The sequence below is a fragment of the Rhinopithecus roxellana genome, chromosome 3 (genome assembly GCF_007565055.1).
Source record: "Rhinopithecus roxellana isolate Shanxi Qingling chromosome 3, ASM756505v1, whole genome shotgun sequence".
In the NCBI taxonomy this organism is placed as follows: Eukaryota; Metazoa; Chordata; class Mammalia; order Primates; family Cercopithecidae; genus Rhinopithecus; species Rhinopithecus roxellana.
The window spans coordinates 138,641,116-138,654,384 of NC_044551.1; the positions used below are offsets into that span (position 1 = coordinate 138,641,116).

Consider the following 13,269-nt stretch of genomic DNA (forward strand, 5'->3'; position numbering starts at 1 on the left):
ATTTTGTTAAGACTGATCAAAGAAGAAAAAGTCACAAATTATCAATTTCTGACTCAAAGAGGAATAAATTTTAAAATTACAGACAGAAAGCTGTAATAGTTATTCAAGAAAATATAGGAAAAGACAAAATAAAGATGGAATTTAAGGATAAAATTTGAATATTTAAAAAGTAATCAAAGTTGTAAAATTAAGAGCTAAACATAATTGTTAACAGATTAGGCAGTTTTGTTTTGTTTTTTGTTTTGAGATGGAGTCTTGCTCTGTCACCCAGGCTGGAGTGCAGTGGCACGATCTCAGGTCACTGTCAGGTCCGCCTCCCGGGTTCACGCCATTCTCCTGCCTCAGCCTCCCAAGTAGGTGGGACTACAGCCGCCCGCCAACACGCCCGGCTAATTTTTCGTATTTTTAGTAGAGGGGGTTTTCACCGTGTTAGCCAGGATGGTCTCGATCTCCTGACCTTGTGATTCACCCGCCTCAGTGTCCCAAAGTGCTGGGATTACAGACGTGAGCCACTGCGCCCGGCCAAGAAGCTAATAATTTGAAAAGTTCCATAGAAAATACACTTACTAGAGCATAAAAAGAAAACGACGACAGAAAATACAGAAAAGTTACACCTGTCAAACGGTAATGCAGATAAAAAAGAAAATACAGAAAAGAATACAAAAGATGAATGGGACATCGTTTTTTAAAAAGTTGCTAACAGGCTGGGCAAAGTGGCTCACACCTGTTACCCAACACTTCAGGCGGCGGACGAGGGAGGATCTTTGAAGCCAGGAGTTCAAGACCAGCTTGGGCAACAAAGAAAGACCCCCTCCCCCAACTCTACAAAAAAGGTTTTCTAAAACAAATAAGCTGTGCACAGTGGCACACAGTTATAGTCCTCAGCTACTCAGGACGCTGAGGCAAGAGCGCTGCTTGAACCCAGGAGTTCAAGGATGCAGTAAGCTATGATCATACCATTGCACTCCAGCCTGGGTGACAGAGAGACACCGTCTCAAAAAAAAGGGGAGGTGGTGGGGGCGTAGACATACATGTACAGTACCAGAAAGGAGGCAATAGAGAATAGAACAGAAGCAAAATATGAAGAAAAATTAGTCAAGAATTTACCAAACTCAATCAAAAATGTTAAGGCAAAGATTCAAGCATTCTATATACCCCAGCAAGTTTTTTTTTTTTTCCTTAAAAAAAAAAAAGGCCACATCTAGGCAAATCACAGTAAAAATGCTAAAAACCAAAGGCAAGACTAAATATTTTTTTTCAACTTTTATTTTAAGTTCAGGGGTACATGTGCAGAATTGTTACACAGGTAAATGTGTGTCATGGGAGTTTGTTGTACAGATCATTTCATCACCCAGGTTATAAAGCCTAGTACCTATTGGTTATTTTTCCTGAGCCTCTCCCTCCTCCCACCCTCCACTCTCAATGAGGCCCCAGTGTGTGTTACTCCCTTCTACGTATCCATGTGTTCTCATCATTCAGTTCCCATTTATAAGTGAGAGCATGCAGTATTTGATTTTTCTGTTCTTGCATTAGTTTGCTGAGGATAATGGCTTCCAGCTTCATGCATGTCCCTGTAAAGGACATAATCTTGTTTTTTTTTAATGGCTGCATAGTATTCCATGGTATATATGTACCACATTTTCTTGATCCAGTCTATTAATGATGAGCATTGAGGCTGATTCCATGTCTTTGCTACCATGAACAGTGCTGCAATGAACATACATGTGCAAGTGTCTTTATAACAGAGTGATTTATATTCCTTTGGTTATATACCCAGTAATGAGATTCATGGGTTGAATGGTATGTCTATCCTTAGGTCTTTGAGGAATTGCCACACAGTCTTCCACAACAGTTGAACTAATTTACACCCCCACCAACCGTGTATAAGCATTCCTTTTTCTCCAAAACCTCGCTAGCACGTGTGATTTTCTGACTTCTTAATAACACCCATGCTGACTGGTGTCATGGTGGCTTGGATTTATATTTCTCTAATGATCAGTGATGTTGAGCTTTATTTCATCTGATTCTTGCCCGCATGTATGTCTTCTTTTGAAACATGTCTCTTCATGTCTTTTGCCCACATTTTAATGGATTATTTTCCTCGTAAATTTAAGTTCTAGATGCTGAATATTAGACCTCTGTCAGACACATAGTTTGCAAAATTTTTCTCCCATTCTGTGGGTTGTCTGTTTACTCTGTTGATAGTTACTTTTGCTGTGCAGAAGCTCTTTCAGTTAATTGGATCCCATTTGCCAATTTTTGCTTTTGTTGCAATTGCTTTTGGCATCTTCCTCATGAAACTTTGCCCAGGCCTATGTCCTGAATGGTACTGCCTACGTTGTCTTCCAGGGTTTTCATAGTATGGGGTATTACATTTTAGTTTTATTTCATCTTAATTTTTGCATATGGTGTAAGGAAAGGGTCTAGTTTCAATCTTCTGCATATGGCTAGTCAGTTATCCCAGCACCATTTATTGAATGGTCCTTTTCCCATTGCTTGTTTTTGTCAAGTTTGTCAAAAATCAGATAGCTGTGTGAGGTCTTATTTCTAGGATCTCTATTCTGTTCCATTGGTGTTATGTCTCTGTTCTAGTACCAGTACCATGTTATTTTGGTTACAGGAGTTCTGTGGTATAGCTTGAAGTTGGGTAGCATGATGCCTCCAGTTTCGTTCTTTGGCAAGACTAAATCTTCAAAGTAGTCAAAACAGAAAGACATTATATTCAAAGAAACAGATAAAAAAATTTTGCTAACTTTGCAACAAAAATACTGGAAAGCAGAGAGAATGGAGTATCTTCAAATTTCTGAAAGAAAGCAACTGTGAATCTAGAATCTAATGCACAGAGATAATATCCTTCAGAAACAGAAACAAGTACATTTTCAGATAAATAGAAAGCATATTTGACAACTGACGTTTACCAAAAAAAAAAAAAAAAGTATTAAAAGAAGTTCCATAGGCCAAAAGAAAAGTTAAAAAGTTCCTACCCTACAGGAAACAATGGAAATGCAGCATAAAGTGAAGAGCATCATAACAGTAAATATATGTGTAAACAAACACTGTACAAAGCAATAATATCTAATGAATATTAAAACGTGTATAATAGGCCGGCACGATGGTTCATGCCTGTAATCTCAGCACTTTGGGAGGCAGATGCAGGTGGATCACTTGAGGTCAGGAGTTCAAGACCAACCTCCCCAACATGGCGAAACCCCAACTCTCCTAAAAACACAAAAATTACCTGGGTGTGGGGGCACACACCTGTAATCTCAGTCACTTGGGAGGGTAAGGCAGGAGAATTGTATGAACCTAGGAGTCGGAGGTTGCAGTGAGCCAAGATTGTGGCACTGTACTCCAGCCTGGGCAACAGAGTGAGACTCCACGTCAAAAAAAAAAGAAAAAAAAAAGGCATAATAAACATGCAGAGCAATAATGTAAAAAGCAGAAGGAGGCCAGACGCATTAGCTCACGCCTGTAATCCCAGCACTCTGGGAGGCCCAAAGCAGGCGGATCACGAGGTCAGGAGATCGAGACCATCCTGGCTAACACGGTGAAACCCCAACTCTACTAAAAATACAAAAGATTAACCGGGCGTGGTGACGGGCGCCTGTAATCCCAGCTACACGGTGAAACCCCAACTCTACTAAAAATACAAAAGATTAACCGGGCGTGGTGACGGGCGCCTGTAATCCCAGCTACTAGGGAGGCTGAGGGAGGAGAATGGCGTGAACCCGGGAGGCAGCACTTGCAGTGAGCTGAGATCACGCCACTGCACTCCAGCCTGAGTGACAGAGCGAGACAGAGCGAGACTCTGCCTCAAAAAAAAAAAGGCAGGATAGCATTGTTAGGGAAGTGGTAAAAGTAAATATTTTCAGTAGACTGTAATAAGTCAATGATACATGTTGTAATCTTTTTTTTTTTTTTTTTTTTTTTTTTTTTTGAGATGGAGTCTCGCTCTGCCGCCCAGGCTGGAGTGCAGTGGCCGGATCTCAGCTCACTGCAAGCTCCGCCTCCCGGGTTCCCGCCATTCTCCTGCCTCAGCCTCCCGAGTAGCTGGGACTACAGGCGCCCGCCAGGTCGCCCGGCTAGTTTTTTGTATTTTTAGTAGAGACGGGGTTTCACCATGTTAGCCAGGATGGTCTCGATCTCCTGACCTCGTGATCCGCCCGTCTCGGCCTCCCAAAGTGCTGGGATTACAGGCTTGAGCCACCGCGCCCGGCCTATGTTGTAATCTTTAGGACAATCACTGAAAGACTAAAATGTCAGGCTATATAAAACAATAAAACCCACTTTATAAGAGATGTATCTTAAATATAAGAATACAGACATGTTGAAAGTAAAAGAACACAAAAAGCTTTACCATACTAGCACTAATCAAAAGAAAACTGATGTCAGACAAACTAGATTTTAAGACAAGTAGTATCAGCTGGGCATCGTGGCTCACGCCTGTAATTCCAACACTTTGAGAGGCTGAGGCAAGAGGATCACCTGTGGTCAGGAGTTCAACACCAGCTATGGTCAACACGGTGAAACTCTGTCTCTACTAAAAATACCAAAATTAGCCAGGTGTGGTGGTGGGCACCTGTCATCCCAGCTACTCGGGAGGCTGAGGCAGGAGAATCGCTTGAACCCAGAAGGTGGGGTTTGCAGTGAGCCGAGATCACACCTCCAGCTTGGGCAATAAAAGCAAAACTCTGTCTCAAAATAAATAAATAAATAAATAAATAATTTTTTTAAAAAAAAGACAAGAAGTATCAGAAGAAGTATCAAAGATAAGACATTTCATAATACAGTAATGAATTCATTAGGAACTGGTGTATGCATATTTAGAATTCATTATTCTAAATATGCATACACCAAAATATAAAGCTAAAATAAAACTATATGTAGTTCTATATAGATAAAACCCCTAAAATAGATAAATCTACAATAGTAGGATGGGAAACTACACATTTCTCTCAAGAGTTTATTTAAAAAGCACACGAAAGAAAAAAATCAGTGAACATATAAAAAACCAAGATTCATAAATATAATTGACTCATGAAGAAAGCTGCATCCAATAAAAGTTTGTGTGTATATATTTGTGTGTGTGTGTGTGTGTATATATATATATAGACACACCTTTCAAGTGAACATAGAACCTTCATCCAAAACCATATGCTGAATCAAAATGCAAGCCTCATTTCAAAGGACTAAATTCATTCAGAGTATGTTCTCTCAAGGGAACTAATCGAAAAATTACTAACCCCTAAAAAAACTATAAAAGTTGCCATCTATTTGGAAATATGTCTTCACAATACGCTAGTGAAGAAACCAAATGCAGATAGGTCAGATAACAATTTGTGACATGTAGCTGAAGTTATGCTTGGAGGGAAATCTGTAACCTTAAATGATTATATTAAAAAGGAAGACAGAGAGGAATTATTTAAATATCTACCTCAAGAAATTAGAAAAGACAAAAAGTTAAACCTGAAAAGACAGAAAATAAATAGGACACAATTAACGAAATCAAAAGCAAAGGTACAACACAAGACTTCAGGGGAAAAAAAATGAAAAATTGGTTCTTGGAAAGATTAACAAAATTGGTAGACTGGAGAAGACTGAACAAATGAAAAAGGTCACAAAGTATCAATTTCACTAGTGAAAAAGAGACAGGTCCTACTGAAGAACAATTAGTCATGCTATTATACATTAAGAATTAATGCAAAGATAGACAAGTAGACTAATGGGACAGAAGTGAGATATAACAAACTCACACATCTATTGCCATTGATTCATGACAATGATGAGTCTGAAAAATATGAGCTTTTTACTTGATGGAAATGGGTCAACTAGATATCCACATTGTTTTTAAATGAATCTTGACCTCTTCCTTGCTCCATTCACAAAAATCAATTCCATATGTACATTATATCTAAAAGAAAAAGATAATAAAGTGTCTAGGAAAAAACACAGGCAAATATGTTCGTCTCCTTAGAGCACGCAAAGATTTCTTAAACATGACTCAAAAAACCTCAACCTGTTTATGATTCAATTTTATTATATAAAGCTGAAAAAGTCAGAAATAATCTGGGATGTAAGAAGTTAGAATTCTGTTTATTTGGGAAGAGGTAGCGTGCGTATTAGGCAGAAAGCAGCCCCAAAACGATATCTAGGATGCTGACAATATTCTGAGGTTCTTTAAGTATGGATTACATAGGCACATCCACTTTTTAAAATTCATTGTGTATAGTGTAGAATACTATGCTTTATGTGTGCTACACTTCAACCACAAAGAGAAAAAGAAAACTGATAAAATTAACTTCTGTTAAAAAAAAAACAACAGTTCAAAAGCACATATACTCATCAAAAGACTCATAGCCAAGACAGAGAATAACCAGAAATAAATACAAAAAAAGACAAACCAATAGAAAACTGGAAATCAAAAGACTTCTTCATGGAAGAGTTACAGAAATGACCAATAAACATATGAAAAGATACACACTTCCATTAATCATCACATCAAGAAAATAAAAATTTAAAACCACAAGAGCTATTACACCACTAACCCAACTAAATCACTACAATGATTTTATTTTGATACTAAATGTTCACAAGAATGTAGAGCAACGAAAATTCTCACACGTTGCTACTCAGAATTTAAATGGGTACAAACAGCTTGCAAAACTAGTCAGCAATTCCTACCAAGCTTATTATATGAACATCCTATGATCCAGCAATTCTAATCCTAGGTGTATAACATAAATGTCTATACACGTTCATCAAAAGTCATTATCAGAAAATTCATAGTAATGCTATCTGTAATAGTCAAACTACACACACCCTAAAGGTCATGTCCATCACTAGTAGAAAAAGATAATATACTATTGGTATAGTCACAATGTAACACAAGCAATGGAGATAAGGGAAATAGTGCTACATGCAACAACATGAATAAATCTTATCAACATAACAAAGTAACACACAAAAGAATGGATATTAAAGGTTAAGTATCCCTAATCTGAAAACTGAAATCCAAAATGCTCCAAAATCTGAAACTTTGAGGACCACCATGACACAAAAACAAAATGCTCATTGGAGCATTTGGATTTCAGATTAGAGATGCTCAACTGGTATAATGCAAATAAAGCCCCCCAAAAATACGAAATCTGAAACACTTCTGGTCCTAAGCATTAAGGGAAACTCAACCTGTATATGATTCAATTTTATAATATAAAACTCAAAAAGTCAGAAATAATCTAGGATACAAGAAGTTAGAATTTTGTTTTTCAGGAGGAGGTGGTGTGCATATTAGGCAGAAAGCAGGCACAAAAAGACATCTAAGATGTTGATAATATTCTGGGGTTCTTTAAGTATGGATTATACAGGTACATCCACTTGTTAAAATTCCTTGTGCTGAACACTTAAGATACTATGCTTTGTGTTATACTTCAAGAAAAAGTATAACCAAGGAAAAAAAATTAATTCCAAACACAGAAAAACTCTATACTAAAACTTTCATTTCAACACTAAAGGGAGCATGCTTTAAAATTAGTATGTGCATATATATTATATGTAATTGTGCATATACATAAAACATTAGACAGTCAAAATTATATCTACACTAAACACCTCATAACAATGTGTTGTCCAGCTGTTACCCTCTCCCTCATCTGTTTTATTATTTTGGACTTAATCTCCCTTAACCCCCAATACTGCCAAATGTTTGCAGAGGCCACAACAGTGGTAACTTGAAAATTCACATATGTACTATTCAGCGGCCTAAGACTAAGTGGTTGGTACTAACAGCTGAGTCAATGGGTGACTCAGAGCCAGGACCTAGCCCTGCCTCATCTTTTCTGCCTTTCCGTGACTAACGTCTCATGCCCACGAAGGTCAGAGACAGGAGAGAAATTCATGCATCTGCCTCTTTGGCATATATAATTTTATACCTCTCAGGATTGTGTCACCATTTTTCATTTTCTCTGTTCATTAACTATGTAAGTTTTAATCATATAATCATCTTTTAAACTTTTTCAACACACAAAAAAATCTGAATATTTTATTTCCATATAAAAAGCTCTTCTATCCCCAACTATTATATGCATTATTCTAAAACTCATTTTAACATCCTTACAACAAAATAATTAGAACTGTAGACACTACCTTATAAATAATTGCATAAGATTTCATCCAAAACCTTATTCTATCATGTTTCAACTATATTTCTGTCATTAGTAAGTAGGATACACTTACCAGCTAAGGAAGTTTTCTTGTAATCCATCTAACTCTTTTTATTTTAATATTTTTTTGAGACAGGGTCTTGCTAGGTTGTTAAGGGTGGTCTCAAACTCCTGGCCTCAAGAGTCCTCCCACCTCAGCCTCCCAAGTAGGTGGGATTACAGGCAGAGGCCACCCTGCCCAGTTTATGAGACCGATCTTGCTTTGTCACCCAGGTAAGAATGCAGTGGCAAGATCAGAACTCACTGCAACCTCAACCGTTTGGGTTCAAGTGAGCCTCCTACCCCAGCCTCCCGAGTAGCTGGGACCACAGGTGTGCCACCACCATGCCCTGCCAAACTTTTTATTTTTATTTTTTGTAGAGCCAGGGTCTCCCTATGTTGCTTGGTCTGGTCTCTAACTCCTGGGCTCATGCAATCCTCTCTCCTTTGGCCCCTCAAAGTGCTGGGATTACAGGCATGAGCCAACTGCACCCATCCCCCAGCTTAACTCTTAATAAGCAACACTAAATATCTATTATTCTTGTTTTATTGGTCATCTCTTCACAACATATTAAAGTGTCCAAAAGAAAAAAAATTACAAGAAAACAGTATAACTCCTTAGCACTGTTGCCTGTATAAAATGTTAACACACCATTCCCTTGCATAGTGATTTATTCTTTCAACATCGATATAGGTTTCTGACTCCTGGAACAATTCACATCAATATCACACCTACCACCAGAAAGCAGGTGTCAAATGTTCCCCTTCTTTGTAAGAACCATATACAGTACTTACTTCTGCAGCACATATACTAAAAATTGGAATGATGACAGAGAAAAGATCAACATGACCCCTGCTTAAGGATGACATGCAAATTTGTGAAGCATTCCATGTATTTTTTGGCACTCTTACCACATACACACACACACACACACACAGAAACGGTTAACTGTGGGAGATGAGGGATATATTAACTTACTTGACTGTAGTAATTACTTCACTAAATATATGCATATCAAAACATTATGTTGTGTACCTTACATATAGACAATAAAAAAGAAAAAAGAACCATATACAAACCTTATATGTAAGTACTTTATTATAGCCTTTTTGGTAACTATAAAACATCAGCATCACTGTGAATTAGAAATGGAGAAATGTTACTATATTTTACAAAAGGAAACACTCATGAGGAGCTTAAATTAACTTTTCCAATATAGTGATTCACTAAAAGCATTAAAAACCACAAACTCAGGTTTTTCCAAAGGCTAAACTTGGGTTCTTCCTCTATACTACTCCCATTGTAAGCACCAGGTAGGGAGAAACCTAACGACTTGCTATTACTATGTTTCTCAAAATATGCCCTGCGGAAAATAATCACTAAGCACGTAAGTTTAGAAAAAGCAGAATTAAACAAGAAAGTTTGTTTAGTATATTAATGACTCATAGGGCTCCTGTATTTATGTCTAAGGTTGCAACTTTTTGAGTGTGAAAAATTGGACCTTGGCGATGGCCTTGAGCAGTAGGATATAAAGAACTCCCAGATGCTTAGCGCTCCATTAATGGAACACTAGGCATAAACAGGCTAATGTACATTCCGGATTTCCAAGAGCAAAGACCCAAAATGCAGAAGTTCTCAAATTACTTAACTGTCAAAAAGTCACAGAACACCAATTTCTTTAACTGAACAATGCAGTGCACAATTTAGGAAATGTTATGTGATGCTTATGAAACAGTTGATTACTTGTTAACTGACTAGTAATACGCTGTCTTTGTTCAAAACTGCTTTCTTCTGATACAATGTCTACCTTAATTCTCTAGGTTTTGATTAAATACATCAGCAAATATTAAAATAAAGCATCATTTACTTTCAAATACACTAGGGTAAAAACAAAAAATCCAACCTCAATGATTGATTTATAAAATAACTAAATATTTACTATTAAGAATAAAAAAAATTATCAAGTATTATCTTTTGCTATTCTGAAAAATCTACTCCCCTTAATTTGCTATCCCCTCTAACTACTTATTCTCTGAAAGGATGTAGCCTCCAAATTCCCACAAACCAATCTCTTTCTAACACCTTTAAAACTTGTAACCTTTAAGCGGCCTTTAAGCCTCTGTCAGTTTCCTGTTCCTTCTTCTTTTTTTCTGAGACAGAGTCTTGCTCTGTCGCCCAGGCTGGAGTGCAGTGGCACAATCTCCGCTCACTGCAAGCTCCGCCTCCCAGGCTCACACCATTCTCCTGCCTCAGACTCCCAAGTAGCTGGGACTACAGGCGCCTGCCACCACACCCGGCTAATTTTTTGTATTTTTAGTAGTGACGGGGTTTCACTGTGTTAGCCAGAATGGTCTCGATCTCCTGACCTCGTGATCCGCCCACCTCAGTCTCCCAAAGTTCTGGGATTACAGGCGTGAGTCACTGTGCCTGGCATCCTGTTCCTTCTTTACATATAAGAAGATTAAAAGTCACTACTCCATCCTAACAAGTAAAAAGCTGAACAAACTGAAAAATTAATAGCTCTAGTGAGATCCTTCAGAGAAGTGAGGTCACAGGGCAAACCACTGTCCCCCAAAATTCAGAGACAGGCAGGCAGATAGAGAAAAATCCCAAGTCATCAGAACAGAAACCCCCAAGCAGAAACTTCCTTGGGAACCAGCGCCAGGGTAAGAAAGTTTCAACTATAACGACAAATTGTTGGAGACTAGGTGCAAACAAATGACAATTTAAAACTCCAGGAGGACCCAGTCATGTAAGGCCGTGACACTCTTGTGAATTTTACCTCCAGGAGCTCTGCTAGGCCCTTACAGTAAATATCAGAGAAAAATCTCTTTGTGCTTCTGGTAGGGGAAAGGAAAAAGGAACAATTTTGAAATAACAAGGCCTGCCTTGAACAGAAACTAATTTACCAGAGCCTAACCTACCTGTGGATAAAGAAGTATGGTGAACAACTCCAGTTCACTTTAGCCTTTCACAAGAGGAAAGGGAAATACCAAATTCCAGTCCCTTCTAGCCATTCTATCCCACCTAAAAGTGACAGGGATAAGGCTGGGGGACTGAGAAACAATGGTTACGTACACAGTCCAGGAGCACAGTTTCACCAAAAAACTGGGACCTAATACTAGGACTACACAATGCCTCCCTTGTACTACATCACTAAAGGCCTATTTGCAGCAGTTCCTTTTACCTACTACATCATGTATACCTTTCAATAAAAAATTACAAGACATAATAAAAGGCAAAAAACAGTTTGAAGAGACAGAGCAAGCATCAAAAACAGACATGACAGGAATTCTGGAGTTACCAGACTGGGAATTTTTTTAAACTATGATTAATATGCTAGGTGCTTTATGAAAAGGGTAGACAATATGCAAATACATAGACAACGTAAGCAGAGAAATGGAAATTCTAAGAAAGGATAAAGAGAAATGTTAGAAATCAAAAGCAATGTAATAGAAACGAAGAATGCCTTTAATGGCTTCATTAAGAGACTGAACGTAGCTAAGGAAAGCATCCCTGAGCTTAAGGGTCTAACAACAGAAACTACTTCCAAAATTGAAAAGCAAAGAAAAAACAGAGAGGAAAAAGAAAGAGTGGAACATTCAACAACTGTAGGACAACTAAAAAAGGTGTAACTTACATACACTGATAACACAAGGAAACAAAAATGACTAAATTTCCAAGTTCATATCAGACACCAAACCACAGATCCATAAAACTCGGATAATATTAAGACTGAGGCTCCTAAAAACCTAAAAATAATTTGTAAAAATCTAAGCATATCATATTCAAGCTTCAGAAAATCAAAAACAAAGAAAAAAATCTTGAAAGAAACCAGAGGCAAAAAACACCTTGCCTACGGAAGACCAGCTTCCCCTCAGAAACAATGAGAACAGGAGAGTAGAATGAAACACTAAAGTGTTGAGAGAAAAAAAAACATGAATCTAAAAATTTATACCATGTGACACTATCCTTCTAGAGTGAAAGAAACATAAAGACATTCTCAAACAAAAATCGAAGAGATGTGTTGCCAGTAGACCTGCCTTGCAAGACATATTAAAATAATTTCATGAAAGAGAAGGATAAAGATATAGGTCAGAAACTCAGGAAGAATATGAGAGAACAAGTGAAGGTAAAATAAAAACTTTTATTTTTCTTATTTTTAATTCAGCTAAAAGGTAACAGTTCAAAATAATAGCAATGATGTATTTGCTTGCGTATGCCTATGTATAAGTGAAATGAATGACAAGATAGAAAAGGACAGAAGCAAGGAAACAGGAATATTTTGTTATTATAAAGTACTACACAACCCATGAAGCAACATGGTATTATTTGACAATGCATTTGGAAAAACTATAAATATATATTGCAAGCTCCAGGGCAAACACTTAAGTTAGAAAAAAAATAATAATAATAAAAGGCCAGGCGCAGCGGCTCACACCTGTAATCCCAACACTTTCGGAGGCCAAGGCAGGCAGATCACTTGAAGTCAGGAGTTCAAGACCAGCCTGGTCAACATGGCAAAATCCCATCTCTACTAAAAACACAAAAATTAGCCAGGCGTGGTGGCGCACGCCTGTAATCCCAGCTACCCAGGAGGCTGAGGCAGGAGAATTGCTTGAATATGGAAGGCGGAGGTTGCTGTGAGCCGAGATGGTAACACTGCATTCCAGCCTCGATGACAGAGCAAGACTCCATCTCAAAAAAAAAAAGAAGAAAAAAAAAAGTGGAGGACAGGCGTGGTGGCTCATCCCCATAATCCCAGCACTTTGGGAGGCCAAGGTGAGAGGATTGCTTTAGCCCAGGAGTCTGAGACCAGCCTGGGCAACATGGCAAAACCTTATCTCTATAAAAAAAACACAAACAGTAACTAGCCAGGCATGGTGGTATGCATCTGTGGTCCCAGCTACTCAAGAGGCTGAGGTGGGAGGATCACTTGAGCCTGGGAGGTGGAGCAGTGAGACAACATTACGCCACTGTACTCCAGTCTGGGTGATACAGTGTCTCAAAAATAAATAAATAAATAAAATATATATAACTGATGTGCTCAAAAATGAGAGAAAAATGAAA

At 38.0% G+C, this 13,269-nt stretch overlaps 1 protein-coding gene and 1 non-coding gene across 3 annotated transcripts in view; one reads left to right on the forward strand and one right to left on the reverse strand.

Annotated features, from left to right (window-relative positions):
• The window catches only part of RASA1 (RAS p21 protein activator 1), a 133,550-nt gene that overhangs the window by 94,057 nt on the left and 26,224 nt on the right, over window positions 1-13,269 (reverse strand). The window lies entirely within an intron of this gene.
• Window positions 8,986-9,096, forward strand: LOC115896632. Its single transcript, XR_004056546.1, has one exon. It is a non-coding gene; the product is annotated as a U6 spliceosomal RNA (small nuclear RNA).